General features: G+C 34.6%; 1 pseudogene; it reads right to left on the bottom strand.

Annotated features, from left to right (window-relative positions):
• Positions 1-4,877: 4,877 nt before the first annotated feature.
• On the bottom strand, positions 4,878-13,317 carry LOC116479718 (MICOS complex subunit MIC26-like; annotated as a pseudogene).
• Between the last annotated feature and the right edge of the window lie 4,645 nt (positions 13,318-17,962).

The following is a 17,962-nucleotide window of genomic DNA, read 5'->3' as shown; positions in this document are numbered from 1 at the left end:
TGTGTAGCTAGGACTACAGGCACACACCACTATGCCTGGCTAATTTTTTTAAAGGCAGTGTTTTTTAGCGATGGGGTCTTGCTATATTGTCCAGGCTGGTTTTTACTCCTAGGCTCAAGTGATCCTCCTACCTTGGCTCCCAAAGTGTGAGGATTGCAGGCATGATCCACTGCACCCAGCCTTTATGCGTAACCATTTTTTAACAGAGAAAAATTATTTCTATAGTTGGCAACATAGTTCTTCTTAAAGTGGAAGAGAGCTATTTTTATTTAGGAAATTATCTTAACAAAGAGTTGTAAGTGCAAGTAGTGCCTAACAGTATATATTGGAAGGAGAAATTTTAACTAAAGAGAAGGCTAAACTGTACTTAATGAAGAAATAGACAGAAATTAGGAATGAGGGAGAACTCGAGAGAGAGAAGAGAAGAAACAAGAAGCAAATGACCATGGCTGAAGCCTGGAGCCTGTGTGAAAAGAAAGCCAGTTTTAATTAAGGTGAACCAATATAGAGCTTTTAGGAAAAGGAAGTCTAATATTCAAGTCTATTTTTGCACTTCCTTAATGTAAACATCTTTCTCTTATAAGTGCTGCCAATCAAAATAAAGCAGGAAAGGGAGATTAGGGAGTATCAGAGCATGGGGGGAGGAGGGTATGGTTTAAAAAGCAGAGATAGGGAACCCTCAATGCAAAGATGAATTTGAGCAAAGACCTGAAAGAAGTGAGGGAGCAAGACTTGTGATTGGGAGAATAGTAGGTAGAGGGATTAGTTGAGGCCAAGGCCTTGATCTGGGAGTATGCCCAGCATGTTGGAAGATCTTTGAGGAGCCAGTGTGGCTAGAGAGAAATGGGTTGTCGGGAAAATTGTAGGAGAAGAGGTTTTGGGGGGTGGAGGGATAGGGGAAGATTGTACGTGTTGGGTAAAGCTTGATGGGTACAGGGTAGAGGTTCTGAACCCTGACTGCACATTTGAATCCACCTGGAGAACACCCAACTTGGTGCAACCAATCCTGACTTCATTGGGTTGAAATGGGACCTAAACTTCAGTAAGTTTTAAAAGGGCCCTAGGTAATTCTAATATGCAGCCAGGATCGAGAATCACAAATGTGAGCAATGTAAGCAACTGACAGGCTCTTTCCTGGGAGGGAAAGGAAGCTCTTGGAAAGTTTTGAGCAGAGGCGTGCAATGATGTGTTCTGACTTAGACATTAAGATGATCCCTGGCTGGAAAATTTGTGCAATCAAGTTATATCCAATGTATCTTTTAAAACACTTTAAAAATCCTTGTCAAAACAAATCAGGGAATAAATTAAAACAAATAAAACCGTGTTCCTGTTCATGAAAGTGCTTGGCACATGATATTTGCTAAATAAATATTAATGAATTACCATATGAAAGGGCTTTGTATGTTTTCATGAAAATATACAATGTTAAAATTACTGTATAACAAAAAATGCTGTGTGTCTAAGACAGTATATTTGGTAAAATCGTATTTAATATTATCATTCAGTTTCTGATGGAAATTTGAGTGATACCTAGTGAATTAGAAAAGAAAATGCATATAGACATATTTTGTATCTGACTTCTGAATATGAGAATAGCTTAGGTGCTTATCTACAAAACCTTGCTGAGATTGAAAATAAAATAATACCTATCTGTGATAAACAGTATGAAATTATTGTAAAAATAAATAATAGAGAGAAAGGAAGTTAAATGATAAAATCTTTTCAATACTGGGCTAAATGTTATTTATAGCATTTGTGAAGTGTTTTATTGTCATGTAAATTATATGCCTTTTTATCAAATTGCTTTTCTTTTTTATGAAAAAAGAAAAAATTCTGTTAATAACAAAAAGCATTCTTTTCTCTTCTGTATTATTTGAAAAAATAGCTATAAAATATGAGTTCTAAACAGTGTTTCAATAAGTAGTAATTCTAGCAACTCTATAAAACTGAAATCCACCACTGTTTTCCAGAACTTAATACCCATATTCACCAGGAGAATTATTAACCCTCCCTAATACCCCTAGGTATCATTATTTCAAAAATGTGTGTATTATAATCATTATAAGAGAAATTAGAGTAATAAAGGAAAAAAAGATTGGTCTCTATAAGACTGATAATGCAAAAACAGTAAAGCTATTTTTGTCCCAAAATGGGTAACCAAAATAAGTGATGAGTATATTCAGTGCAAACATACACACAGACAAGAGTCTTGTTTGATTGTCTTAAAACATTTCTCATTTCTCAATTTTATTGTTATATTATGAAAAATCTCAACAATAAACAAAAGTAGATAGAATAGTATCATGAATTGTCCTTTATCGGTCACCCAGCTTCAACAATTTCTCCACTAATATTTATAGTCCTGAAGTTGATTTTGTCTGATATTAAGAAATCCACTCCAGTTTTCTTATAAATAGTGTTTTCTTGTTATATGTTTTTTCTATCCTTTTACTTTTAACCTATGTGAGTCTTCATATTTAAAATACTGTTTTTTGTAGACAGCATCGCTGAGTCTTCCTTTTAAAAATCCTGACAATCTCTGCTTTTTAAATGGGGGTGTTTGGACAATTATAGTTCCTGTAATTAATAACATGGTTACCTTTAAATCTACCATTTGGCTATTTGTTTTCTGTTTGCCACATCTGTTCTATGTCCCTTTTTTCTTTGTTTTAGATTAATTGACTATGTTTTAGTATTCCATTTAATCTCTAAGAGTAGCTTATTGGCTATACTTCTTTATTTATTTATTTATTTATTTTTGGTACTTTATCTAAGATTTTTTTTTTTAATGGAGTTTCACTCTGTTGCCCAGCCTGGAGTGCAATGGCATGGTCTCAGCTCACTGCAACCTCTGCCTCCCGGGTTCAAGCGATTCTCCTGCCTCAGCCTCCAGAGTGGCTGGGATTCCAGGCGTTCGCCACCATGCCCGGCTAATTTTTTGTATTTTTAGTAGAAACAAGGTTTCACCACGTTGGCCAGGCTGGTCTTGAACTCCTAACCTCAGGCGATCCACCTGCCTTGGCCTCCCAAAGTACTGGGAGTACAGGTATGAGCCACCATGCCTGGCCTTTTCTAGAATTTATAATCTTCATTTTTAACTTAACACATTCACCTTTAAATAATATTGTACCACTTCACATACAATAACCTTCCAATAGATATTTCTATTTCCATCCTCTCATTCTTTGCGCTGTTGTTGTCATAGCTTTTACTTTTATGTATTATGAATTTCACAATATATTGTTATTATCTTTGCTTTAAAAAGTCAATTCTTTTTCAAGGAAATTTTAAAAAGAAAAAATATTATTTTATATTTATCCACATATTTAGCACTTCTGATTTCTCTCTGATTTTAATTTTCCTTCAGTCTGAGACTTCCTTTTGTATTTCTTGAAATGAAGGTCTTCTGGCGACAATTTTTTTTCAACGTCTGTTTGAAAATTTTTTATTTCATATTAATTTATCGAAGGACATTATCATTGAATGTAGAATTCTGGATTGATTTTTTTTCTTTTGGTGCTGTAAAATTCATTTTTTTCTAGCAGATATTTTTAAGCTTATTTCCCTGTAAGTAATGTGTCTTTTATTCTCTGCCTGCTTTTAAGATTTGTCTCTTTTTTTCACTTGTTTTTAGCAGTTTGATTAAGATGTGCTTTGGTATAGTTTTTTGGGGAGTTATCTTGCTTGCAATTTGTTGAGCTTCTTGGATGTATGAGTTTATAGTTTCCATCTGATTTGGAGATATTCCAGAAATTATCTTTCCAAATATATTTTTTCTGCCTTCCTGCCTTCCCTTTTTCCAGAAATTCAAATACACATATGAAAGTCTGCATAATGTTGTTCCACAGATCACTGAGGCTCTATTTTTTTTAACAAACTTTTTCCCCTCTATATGCTTCAGTTTGGTAATTTCTAGTGCTATGCCTTCAAGTTTATTGATCTTTTCTTCTATAGTATCTAAACTACTCTTAAACCCAATTAACTTTTTTCATTTCAGATATTGCATTTTTCAGTGTAGAAGTTCCAATTGTATTATTTTTATATGTGTCATCTCTCTCCTCATTATATTCATATTTTGGTTTAAATTTTTTTTTCTTTTTTTGAGATGGAGTCTTGCTCTGTCACCCAGGCTGGAGTGCAGTGGTGCAATCTTGGTTCACTACAACTTCCACCTCCTGGGTTCAAGCGATTCTCCTGTCTCAGCCTCCAAAGTAGCTGGGATTACAGGTGTGCACCGCCATGCCCAGATAATTTTTGTATTTTTAATAGAGACGGGGTTTCGCCATATTGACCAGGCTGGTCTTGAACTCCTGACTTCAGGTGATGCACCTGCCTCAGCCTCTCAAAGTGCTGGGATTACAGGTGTGAGCCACCACGCCTGGCCTCCTTTAAATTTTTGAGCATATTTTAAATAGGTGTTTGAAAGTCCTTATCTGTGAATTTCATTATTGCTGTCATTTCTTGGTCTTTTTCTATTGTTTCATTTGTCCTGTACTTTTTCCTGCTTCTTCACATGCCAGTTAATAATTTTTTGTATACTGATTTTAGTATACAAATTTTAGGCTTTAAATGTCTGCATTTAAAAATTTCTTTCCTTTTACTTGGATTTTAATTATGTACATAAATAGCAACATGAGAATAAGGAGTTCTAAGGCTTGTATGTTATCTCTAGGTGAAAGGATTTCAGATTAGTTTGGTTGTAGAACAGCATCACCCAAGATAACAGAGGCCTAGTATAGATTTTCCTGAAGAAGAATGCAAATTTAATACATTCAATACTGACTTCTCTGCCATTTTTCTGTAGAAGCCCTGGTTTATTGTAGGGAGATTCCAATGTTTACCTATAACTGATTAAAATGGGCAAAGCCTGGCGTTGTCTACTTATTTATAGGTGAATTCTCATTTCCTGGCTTTTGATATATCTTTCCATATATCTTCTATGACTGTGTATCTTTGTAAACCCCAATCATATAATCTCTCCCCACTGACCTGGGCAAACACAATAGCTTGTTGTGGATGATAGATAGAGGCAGCTAATGCCATGAAACCGGGTGGAGCTTCTTTATGTTTGAACCTCTAGCCAAAAGAAGTCCAACAAGGCCAGCAAAATTATAGCACCAAGTCTTGGAAAAAAACCCAGAGGATACATTTTGGAGATATTCATAGCTGTCTAACCCCCACTGAACCAAACTTTGCATCTTGGGCCTAGTCTGGGAGTATGTTTCCTGACACCAACTTGTATGTGGCTCACGATAATGTGGGAGCTGAGAGATGCTTTCTTCCAGCTGGGTTCTTAACTCCTCCACATATTTATATTGGCCCTTGGGAACTGAGTAGAATGAAAACTCATCAGCCTTCGTGGGATTTTTGGGAGGTGAGTCCTTTTTGGAGTTGCATAGACTTTGAAGGTGAGCAAGCTCAGGCTAGCTGGCCCCATGCACCTCTGAATTAACCTTGGACATGTTGCTGGCAGCAGCAGCTCCAGAAGGAAAATTTTTCTTTAAAGTGTTTGAATTTTGTTTTGAAGGGAGTTAGTTTACCTGCAGATTATCTTTATTCTTTTGAACCTTTATGGAAAGCTTTGTTAGGGTGGGTCTAGGGAAGCCTTTACTCTAGAACTAGTTTAACCCTACCATTAAAGGATTATCCTTCTGGAGTCTCTATCAAGTGCCCCAGGTGTTCAATAAGGTTTTTTCACTTTGGTTGGTTGGAACTCAAATGTCTCCTAGTTGTGTAGGTGCTCTGGGAATTTTTCAGTTTATAGCTTCCCAGTGGTTCTTTAAAAAGCATTGTGAAGTTTCCCCTTATAAATTTTCAGCCTAGTATTTAGAAACAGATGCAAGGAGACTGCTACACAGACTCCTTGAGCTCTTTTCTTTCCTTCCTTCCTCCCTTTCTCTCTCCCTTCCTTCCCCCCTTTCTCTCTCCCTTCCTTCCCCTTCTTCCTCCTCCCTTCCTTTCTTTCTTCCTTTCTTCTTTCCTTCCTCCCTTCCTCTCTTCCTTCCACCCTTCCTCTCTTCCTTCCTTCCAGCCTTCCTCTCTTCCTTCCTTCCTGCCTTCCACTCTTACTTCCTTCCTCCCCTTACCTCTCTTCCTCCCATCCTTTCTTACTTCCTTTCTCCTTTCTTGCTTCCTTCCTCGCTTCCTTCCTTTATTTTTCTCTTTTCTTCTTTCTTTCCTTCTTCCCTTCTTTCCTTCCTCCTTTCCTTTCTTTCTTCTCCATTCCTTCCTTTCTCTTTCTCTTTCTTCTCTTTTTTCTTTCCTTCTTTCTTTCCTTCCTTCCTTCCTTCCTTCCTTCCACAGCTCTATTATCTAAGTTCTTTACTCTACAAATTACAGTTGCCTCAGCCTCCCCACTCCTGGTCCCCTCAGATACTCCAATTTTCTAGTTGTTTGCAATAGGAGGACAAGTCCAGTACCAGTTATTCCATCATAACTAGCAGGAGAAGTTTCAACTTATATTTATCTTGTTGAGTATTCATGGACAGTCTTATTTCATCTATACTTCTACCCCACTCACCCCCCTGCTAGATAAATCATGGAAACTACCAATTTTAAATTGATGGTGGATGATTGCAAACTCAGTCATGAGTAGCTGAAGTAGGGATACCTCTTGAAGGCTGACTGTGTGCCACAGATACTGCAATGTGCAACATGGGTATGAAGAACTCTCATCCTGCCTTCAAATCCATGATTCAGTTTACAATCCATAAAGGTACATTTTGTTTATTATTTCTAAAATATTTGAATTCAACTCAATTCTAGTGTCAATTGCTATAAAGCAAATTTATTAAAGCAACATTTATTTGGTTCTTCTTTTAGAAAGCCAAACATACTGAATTTGAATTACAGGTTCTTAGCATAGTACCAATTAATAGTCATCTAAATGTTATATTCTTGCTACTTACTCATGTGGCTTAATTGGTTGAATAGCTGTTTGGCAAGTCAGTTTAAAGAGCTATTAATTCAGCATTTTGACACCTATTATTTGGATATTATCCAAATTAAGACATTTTATTAGCTAATGTTCCTCCCTTAACTATTTTAATTGCCTGCAATAAGTGAACTAAACATTTCTACATGTTAAAATTTCCCAAAGCAGTTTTAGAAGGCTACAGAATATACCGTAAATGGCAAAAAGCATTAAACACCCTAGCCAAAACACTGACCTATTGTAAACACCTGATAAAAACACAAGAGACTTATATTTTCTGTCAATAGAAGTGATATTACAGTACACTTTTCTTCTAGGAATGTGAATGCTAATGTTATTAGGAAAATTGCTTTTTCTTTTTTTTTTCTACTTAGTAAACTCAGGTGGCACTGTAATGTGAGTAATGGTATTTTATTTTATTTTACTTTAGAGGGGTAACGCTGGCAATGAATGGAAAAACTTAAGAATTCACAGTATTCTTCCACTTTAGCACAAAACTAGTAAGGCAGTATAGTATAATAAAAAGATCACTAGAATTAAGTAACCTAAGTTTTCATTCTAACTGTCAATAGGTTGATGGCTTTGGTTGAAATATAGCTCATTCCTTACTATGAATTCAATAAAAAAAGATTTTTTTCTCCACATAGCTGACGCTAGTCACAGGAGAATGAAATTGGCCCTGACGGGAATAAGTAGTTCATTCACTAGAGATGTGAACTGTTTCTGGAGGCAGGAATGTCATCATGGGTTTCAAAGGCATAGTTTAGTGGTTTTTAACATGAGACTCAATGCCACCATTTTGGTTGTTTTATTTTCTGGATTTTATTTTTGTTTGTCCTCCAGTTTTTAAAATTATTTAAATTTATTTTAAAATTTATATACAGTAAAACTCACTTTTTTATTGGTGTATATGTCTATAATGTTTGACAACTGCAAGTAGTCATGTAATTACCACAATAGCCAAGATTCACAACAGTTAACATTGACCTCCCCCTGAAAAAATTCCTTCATGCTACTCCTATGTAATCAAACCCTCCCCCAAACATTTAGTCCCTGATAACCATTGATGTCTTCCCCATTCTGTTGATTTTCTAGAATGTCACATAAATGGAATCACAGAGTATATAGATTTTACAGGATGAGCCAAAGCTGCCTTTTTATAACAGATATTCTGCTCTTATCTATTTATAATCTTCAAATAGAATCTATGAATAATATTATCTACTTTGACAAATATAAATTTAAAAAATCAGTACACTAACATAAATAAAAGAAGCAAAAAAACCAATTAATAAAATAACATGTACTCACAATGAAAATGGTTGAGCACAAGTGAAGTAATGAAATGCTTATATCTACTTTGATGAAAAAGTTTTCATTTTAAGGGAAGTAACAAGATCAGAAGCTGTTCCACATTAAAAAAAATACAGGAAAATAAAAAGAAAAAAATGGAGGTGTGATGATGTGATTTTTATCAAATATGAACAATTCTTGGTAAGGATCAGAACAAAACCAAGTAGAATTTTACTGCCTTACTTTTCAGAGAATCTTATTATCCACAAGAGTTGTAGTTACGGAAAATTTAGTGTATATGCCTATAATCCCAGCTTCTCGGCTGAGGCAGGAGAATTGCTTGAACTCAGGAGGCAGAGGTTGCAGTGAGATGGCACCATCACACTCCAGCCTGGGCATCGTAGGGAGACTCTGTCTCAAAAAAAAAAAAAAAAAGTGTGTTTTTTAATGCAAAATGCAGTTAAGTTTCTAAGGTTCAGATATGTATGAATAGGTTTTTCATCTACATGAATCTGCACTGAGGCAATCAAAAAATGCGTAGACTTGGGACAATTCCAGTGTGGTCCTATCTCAAGCATAGCAGGACATCTTCCATCCCTGGCTTATACCTGTAAGAGCCCAAAGTACTCTCCAGTCTCAATAACCAAAAATTTTCTAAAATGCTTCCTGGTAAGCTACAGTTGAGACCCACTGGCCAAGATGAAGTATCTCTTTTGCCCTCTAGTAATCTCATGCTGGATGATCATCCTGAATTAATGTTCGCCAATCTTCTGATTACCAGTTGAATTTCTCAGATAAGTTCATACTGGGAAAGGAATATCTTGAAGTGCTACTTTTGTGTTCTAGTCTCTAGAAATAGATTTCCCATATTGGATATTGTATTGCATATATTATTTTCTCTAATGTTTTGACAACTTAAAATTGTTTCTTGCTGGAGACAGACTGCTCCTCCTGGGGCCAAGATAATTATTAGAAATAGCAAAAAGAACATGCCTTTGATATGCGAACCAACCAGTTCAGAGCCATACCTCCTTTTTGTTACCCTTACATCCTAGGAAGCAATATTCTTTTTGCTTTAATCATTCCAGGGGCAGGTATCAGGCAGCTAAAGACTATCCTTAAAGTTTGGAGCCTCCTGAAATTATTCAAACAGCCAATCCTAGGCTGTTTGCCCTACCCTGCTTCTCCCATGGAAGCTCCAATAAAGGCCATAGCCTTGGCTCTCCCTCACATGTGGCCTTGTGTGGCTTACTGAGCCTCCTGTTTCTGGGTCCTGTGAGTACAATAAACTTTGTTTTCCTGAGCTTCTCTGGTCTCATCTTGTAACTGCAACTGGCTGACCACACATAAAGACACAAAATAGAGATTAATAAATAATCATTTTTGTTTATATCAGTTCTGAGTATTTTTTAGCCTGAAACAATCTCTGAGGTCCTGATCAACTTGGAAGTTAATAAGACTAGCTTCGTCTGCACAAAACTAACTTCTTAGTGTTAATTCTGCCAAGGTATTGTCCCTTCATTAGGTCTTCCTTTCATAATTAGCTGATCTCCCTTGAAATGTTGAAGATCTCCTTTTAAAATTCTATGATTACATATTTTCTAAGAAGAAGGTTATCACTGGCATAAATGCTCTTCAGTATTTATCTGAATGAAGCCAGTCACACAATCTGGTAATTGTTTGATTTCCCATACGTGGAAAGGAAATGTATCATGTTCAGGTGGCCCAGGGAAAAATGCCTAGCAAACTTGAGTATTCTCAAGAATGAGTGCAAGACACAAGAATCAAGAATTCAACTCTTTTTTTTTTTTTTTTTTTTTTTTTGAGACAAAGTTTCCCTCTTGCCCAGGCTGGAGTGCAATGGTGTGATCTTGGCTCACTGCAACCTCCGCCTCCTGGGTTCAAGCAATTCTTCTGCCTCAGCCTCCTGAGTAGCTGGGATTACAGGCACGTGCCAGCATGCCTGGCTAATTTTGTATTTTTAGTAGAGATAGGGTTTTTCCACATTGGTCAGGCTGGTCTCGAACTCTGGACCTCAAGTGATCGCCTGCCTCGGCTTCCCAAAGTGCTGGGATTACAAGCATGAGCCGCCATACCCGGCTGAATTCAACTCCTATTAAAAAATAAAATTACAGGCCAATACTCTGAATAATATAAATGCAAAAATCCTAAACACAATACTAGCAAACTGATTTTGGCAGCACATTAAAAGACTCATACACCATGATAAAGAGGGATTGTCAGTAATCAATAAGGCAACTTCCATAATATATAAGGTCTTTGGTAAAAGTTTTTTAATTATAAAGATTTTTCTTTTAGCATATGGAAAGGGTGTTTAGAGTTACATTGCTTTCTTTGAGATTCTAGTTGGTGCTGCTAAGGTTGATGAATCTAGACTTGTGCCCCCATTGTCTATCATAAAGGCAGAGCAAATGCCTTTCTATTTGCAATATACAAAACTTTCTACTGCAATCTCCAAAAGGCAGAACAAACACCTCTTGGGAATAAGTTATGTGGGTCCATACAAATGAGTGATGCCGCAGGCATTTATATTATTAGAACAACCTGAGTTAGAGTAAATTTTCACAGACTGCCTATAATAATTTGAAAGAAACTAGTAACTTTCAAGAGGGAACCAACCAAACATTGAATTAACTTTCTCAATACATATTTAACAGATACTCATGAAGCGTATATTATATTTCAGGGTACTTTGAAGCCAGAAGTATTCCTTAAACTGAATCTGAGATGAAGTAAATAATCAAATAAGTTGTCCTCAAATACATACTCAACTGGAGGTTAGGAGGTGAGAGGGGAAGTGGAAGAAGTCTTGATTACACAGTTTGTGTTCTTTCCATGACACTACATTGACTCCAAAATGGTATTAAGAGCCCAAAGAGAAGGTGAAATTCTGTAGACTATAATATGTTGTAAACAATGCTCCAGAGAGGATTCAGTTACTTGGCATTCTTGGAAAAATGAGAAAGGTCTTTGTAAGCCTTGACTTTACCAAATTTATTGATAGCTGACCTTTAATAATGCTATGGCAGACTCCAAAACAATCACCATTTGTGGGGAGACAAGAAATTTGGATTCCATCTCTCTGAAAAAAAATTAAATATTTTTCTAACAAAGTAAAGTAGTTTTACTACTTTCTCTTCTTTATACATGTTAAATGTAAAAGATTTAGATAATACAATTAAATGACATAAAGAGACAAGTGAAAATCTCAAGTAACTTAACTATTCAAAATAATCACTGTTTGTCAACAAATTAGATAACCTAGAAGAAATGAATAAATTCCTAGATATATACAACCTACTAAAATTGATTCGTGAAGATTGGAAAATCTGAATAGACCAATAATGAGTGAGAGAATTAAATGGGTAATTAAAAACCTTCCTGTGAAGGAAGAAAAGCCTAGAATCAGATGGCATCACTAGTGAATTCTCCCAAATATTTAAAGAAAAATTAATCCCACTCCTTCTCAAACCCTTTCAAAAGACTGAAAAAACACTTCCAAAATTATTTTATGGGGTCAATGTTCTCTTGATTCCAAAGCCAAAGACGTAACAAGAAAAAAAATTCACGCCAATGTTTCTGAAGAGTATAGATGCAAAACTCCTCAACAAAATACTAACAAACAAAATTTAATAGCACACTGACAGGATCATGCACCATAATCAAATGAGTTGTTTCCCTGGATGCAAGGATGGTTTAACATATTCAAATCAATACATGTAATACACCACATACACAAAATGAAGGAGAACAGTTTCATAATTAACTCAGTTGATGTAGAGAACACATTTGATAAAATTCAACATGCTTTCATAAAGATGAGTGACAAACTATGATTAGAGGCATATACTTCAACACAGTAAAGGCCCACAACTAACATCATACACAGGAGTGAGAAATGGAAAGCTTTTCCTCTAAGATCAGAAACATGTCAAGGATGCTCACTCTTGCCACTTTTATTTAACATAGAAGTCTCAGCCAGAGCAATTAGGCATAAATAAATAAATAAATAAATAAATAAAATCCAAATTGGAAAAAAGGAATAAAATGTCCCTGTTTACAGATTACATAATCCCTTATATAAAAACCCTAACAACATCACACACGAAAAAAAAAAAAAACTCTCAAAACTAATAAATGAATGTGATAAAGTTGCAGGATACAAATTCAACAAACAAAAGTTAGGTCCATTTCTATACATTAATAACAAACCACCCAAAAAGGAAATCAGGAAGACAGTCCCATTTACAATAGCATCAAATGGAAAAAAAAAACTTAGGAATAAATTTACTAAAGGAGATGAAAGACTTGTGCACTGAAAACTACAAAACGTTGATGAAAGAAATTAAAGCAGACACAAATAATTGAAGACATCCCATGTTCATGGATTAAAAGACATAATCTTGTTAAAAATGTACATAGTACCCAAAGTGATCTACAGTTTCAATGCTACTTCTGTCTAAATCTTGCTGGCATTTTTTTACAACATTTTTTTAAAATTATAAAATTTATATGCAACCACAAGGAACCCAGAACAGTTAAAGAGATCTTGAGAAAGAAGAACAAAGCTGGAGTTATTACACTTTCTTATTTAAAAATATATGCTACAGCTACAGTAATTAAAACAGTATGGTACTGGCATAAAGACAGACATATTGACCAATGGAAACTAATATAGAGCCCAGAAACAAACCCTTGCCTATCCTGCCAATGATCTTCAACAAAATGTCAAAAAACACTATGGGGAAAGGATAATCTCTTCAATAAATGATGCTGGCCAAACTGTATATCCACATGCAAAAAAATGAATTTGGACTCTTACTTTATGTTATACACAAACATCAACTCAAAATGGACTAAATATAAAACTTCTACTTGGGAGGCTGAGGCAGGAGAATCACTTGAACCTGGGAGGCGGAGGTTGCAGTGAGCTGAGATCGTGCCATTGCTCTCCAGCCTGGGCAACAGAGTGAGACTCCGTCTCAAAAATAAAAAAATAAAAAAAATGTATATATATGACTTAAATATGAAACCTAAAAATGTAAAACATAAAAAATAGACTTAAACATAAGACGAGAAACTGTAAAACTCCTAGAAGAAAACATAAGAAAAAACTGTCTTTATATTAGTCTTGGTAATGATTTCTTGGATCTGACCCCAAAAGCACAAACAACAAAATTAAAAATAGACACGTGGGATTTCATCAAACTAAAAATCTTCTGTGCAGCGAAGGAAACAACCAACAGAGTGAAAAGAAAACCTATGGAATGAGAGAAAATATTTGAAAACCATAAATCTGATTAGAAGTTAATATCTAAAACACATAAGGAACTCATACAACTCAATAACAAAAATACCAATAACCCAATTTAGAATGAGCAAAGGACTTGAACAGACATTTCTCCAAAGAAGACATACAAAAAAAGGTCAGCACGTATATGAAAGGATGTTCAACATCATTAATCATCAAGGAAATGCAAATCAAAACCACAATAAGATATCACCTCACAACTCTTAGAATGACTATTATTTAAAAAAAAACACAAAAGATAACAAGTATTGTCAGGGAAGCGAGAAATTAGAAACCATGTACACTGTAGGTGGGAATGTAAAATGGTGCAGCCATTCTGAAAAATAGTATGAAAGTTCCTAAAAAAATTAAAAATAGAACTACCATGTGATTCAGCACTGCTGCTTCTGGGTATTTATCTAAAAGAGTTGAAAACAGGATTTCTGGGTTTGTTGTTGTTACTGTTGTTGTTTTTAAAAGACACCTGCACTTCCTTGTTCTTTGTGGCATTATTCACAATAGCTAAGATATGGAAACAACACAAGTGGCCATTAACAGATAAATGGATAAAGAAAATGTTGTATATATTTAATATATATGGTAGAATATTATTCAGCCTTAAAAAGGAAGAAAATCCTACCATTTGTGATAACATGAATAAACATGGAGGAAATTTATGCCAAGTAAAAGCACCCAATCACAGAAGGACAAATACCATACGATTCCACTTACATGAAGTATCTATGATAGTCAAACTCATAGAGGCAAAAAATGCAATAGTGGTTTCCAGGGGCAGGGGAGTGGGGAAAATGAGGAGTTCAATGGGTATAAAGTTCCATTATGCTAGATGAATATGTTCTAGAGATCTGCTGTACAACATAGTGCCTATACAGTATTGTGCGCCTCTAAATTTGTTGAGGGTGTATCTTAACAATTATATTAAGTGTCCTTACCACTCACATACATACACAAACAAAAACAGAAACAAAAACAAAGGAACAGAAGGAAACTTTGGGAGATGTTGTATATGTCTATTAACTTGATTTTGGTGATAATATCACAAGTGTTTGCATATGTCCAAACACTTTAAATTGTACACATTAAATATGTACAGCTTTTTGTATATCAATTATTTCTCAATAAAGCTATTTTTAAAAGAAAATTCTTTTCCTTTGGGTAAATACCCAGTAGTGGGATTGCTGGATCAAGTAGTAGATCTACTTTTAGTTCTTTGAGAAATCTCCATACTGTTTTCCAAAGAGGTTGCACTAATTTACATTGTCACCAATAATGTATAAGCATTCCTTTTTCATGCATTCACACTAACATCTATTGTTTTCTGTGAGTCAACAAATTTAATTCGGCACCATTTTAACCTGCAACATTGCATTTCATTGTATATCTTACTTAATTTTGATGAACATTGTTTCTTTTTCAAATTTTAAAAATTTATTTAAAATCACATATAGATCAGTTTTATTTTTACATACTCAAGTACTCAACATACAAATAAAAAAATTCATCACATGCAGTATTCAAGCTTTTATCCACAACTACAGTTCTTTATCATGAAGCACGTGTGCTATTGACAAGGGCACTAGAGAAGTAAGATATAGTCAAAATGGAGGAGTAGATGGATGAGATCCTCCTGGAAGGTCTGTCTGATTCTGCTGGCTGTATAAGTAAGACCAAACCTCTTATTTTGTCTGCATTACCCAGATAATTTGTACTTGGATCTGGATAATTTGGAAGAAAAATTAGGGAGGGGAGACTAACTTAGTAACTCACATTGGTCAAAACTTTCTTCAGCTAACTACAAAATATTAATATCTACTTTCCTAAAGTGAATCAAGAAATATCCAAGTTGGCCTTGCAGTTAGCTTTTATTTGTGAAGGATCTGCCCAGAGCTGGATAAGAATCCTACTTATCTTCCTTCCTTCCTTATCGGGCTAATTTTCCAATGCTGCTCGGGGTATAAGAGTACTTTGGTAGGCAATTTGTTTATTTGTTGTTTGTTCTACTATGAGCTAAATCAATTTAGACTTGGTGATAGTCTTTGATGGTTTAAATCTTAATTCCTGGCAATTAGAAAGACAATTTCTCCTTTCCTGATGATAGTAATGTTTCATAAATAAAGCTTTTTTAAAAAAAAAAATTCTTTTGCCAAAATTTGTTACAAAAATATTCTCAAGTCTCCTATTTCCCGTGTCAGATAACATTCCTCGTTGAGGTCCCCACAGGACCGAGAGAGCTGTAACCAAAAGACTCATCTCCTAGCAGTGCAAAAGACAGATGAGACCTTATCTAAATTATACAATAAACTTTAAACCATTTTTCATCTACTAATAATTTACTGAATTACTTTTGAAGCTTAATTTTAAAATAAAGCAAATGCCCATATATTGAAGATTTTTAAACATAAGAATTTTCTTTTAAAAATTTAGATTCAGGAGATATATGCGCAGGTTTGTTTCATGGATCTATTACACTAGAGCATTGTTTCTAATTCTTTAATATTATAAAGTTTTCCAAAAACATTTTTATTCATATGTTTTACGCATATCTAATTATTTCATAAATCCTCAGAAGAAAAAATTCTTGTTAAAGAGTATATCCCCATCTAAAATATTGATACAAGTTACCATCTTGCTCTCTGGATAGATTGCACCAATTCATACTCTCAATAATGAGAGTTATTTTCATCTTCGCTTTTAGGAAAGGTAACAAAAGAATATTGCATTGTTTTAATTTGTATTTCTGTGATTACCAGTGAAGTTAAACATCTTTTAAAAAGGTTAAATGACCATAGTTTTTCATTTATTTGAGTGTTGTGTGTATGTGTGAATTACCTGGTGCTTTGCCCATTTTTCTATTGGAATATTCATCTCTTTTTTAAAAAAATTATTTCAGATTTATCTCTTTTTAAAACATTTGGCAAGAATTGCCTTATATTAGGGATTTTAACCCAATATTTTCCCCTGAGGACGTCATGTATCCTTTAATGTTGTTTCTTTAATTTAATTCTTGAATGTTGTTTAATTAATCCTTTAACATTTTTCTGCTGGAATCACTGAGTATATCTATACCTATACCAATACCTATATTTATACATCTGTATCTATGTAAATAGAGGTATCTATATAGATATGTACTATATCTAGGTAAATAGATATAGATATATAGACATGCACATATACAGAAACCACATAAAAGGCAAAGATAGATGATAGACTATCTTTTATGTGGCTTCTGGCTTTAATATTTTTGTTTAGAAAGATTGCCAAATACTTACCTAAATTTCTTTCTAGAACGTTTATAGACCATCACATTTTCAATATTTTTTTCCCACATAATATACGAACTGGATGTTTTCACCCCACCCCTCAGCTTTTTGCCATTCCTCAGCCTCATCAGACACAGAAAATCTCAGGGAAAGAAGAAATGAGGGTTACTTTGTGGCAGGGGCAGGCACGTTCCTATTGACACCAAAACAACTCTGTCAAAAGGATGGGTGAAAATGGCGTGCCCACTCCCGCTGCAGGCAAAATGGCCTCATCAAAGCAATATGTCAAAATTGTCTCATGTCATTATTTGAGGCTTATTCTGAATTAAGCTCCTTTATATAGTATTTCTGTTACCCACGGAATTTTTTAGTGCTTCAAGTGTCTGTGTTCTAGGATGTCTGTGTCTGTGATAACTTTCTGAATGTAGGAATGGGTAGAAGGCTAGAACTTAGATTAGAAAGAAGTCAGTATTTTCAAGTATATTCATATTCCTAGCAGTGGAATTATTGAGTCAAAGGATATATGGATGTTGAATTTTTATGGATATTGAGAAATAGAACATTGTTCTCCAAAAAAGATGAATCAATTTACACTCTCACCAATAATGTATTAGATTATCTGATTCTTATATTCTTGATAATATTTATGTGTATTTACTTTTTAATTTGCTTAATTTTGTATTTATCAATATTTTATATTTGGGCAATCTGTAAAACAAAACAACATTTCTCTTTTATTATGAATGAAGTACCTTTTTGTCTTTCTGTTTCTGTTAATCATCTATATTTCATCTATATCCTTGTCCATTTTTCTACTGGATGGCATACTTACTGGTTAGTACATACATTTTAGAAATGTAGGAATATTTCCCTTTGTCATGTTTTTGCAGATATTTTCCCTAGTATTTTGTTTATGGTGGGTTTTGCTACATAGCTATTTAAAACTTTTTTCAGGTCAAATGTATTTATCTTTTTTTTTTTTTTTTTTGAGACATAGTCTTGCTCTGTTGCCCAGGCTGGAGTGGAGGCAAGTGATCATAGCTCACTGCAGCCTTAAATTTCTGGGCTCAAGAGATCTCCCACCTCAGCCTCCCAAGAGCTAGAACTACAGGCCCATGCCACCACACCTGGCTATTTTTA

This window comes from Hylobates moloch, unplaced genomic scaffold (assembly GCF_009828535.3).
Source record: "Hylobates moloch isolate HMO894 unplaced genomic scaffold, HMol_V3 SCAFFOLD_12, whole genome shotgun sequence".
Taxonomy (NCBI): Eukaryota; Metazoa; Chordata; class Mammalia; order Primates; family Hylobatidae; genus Hylobates; species Hylobates moloch.
Note: the sequence above shows the minus strand (reverse complement) of the source record. Positions and strands in the feature narration are given on the sequence as shown.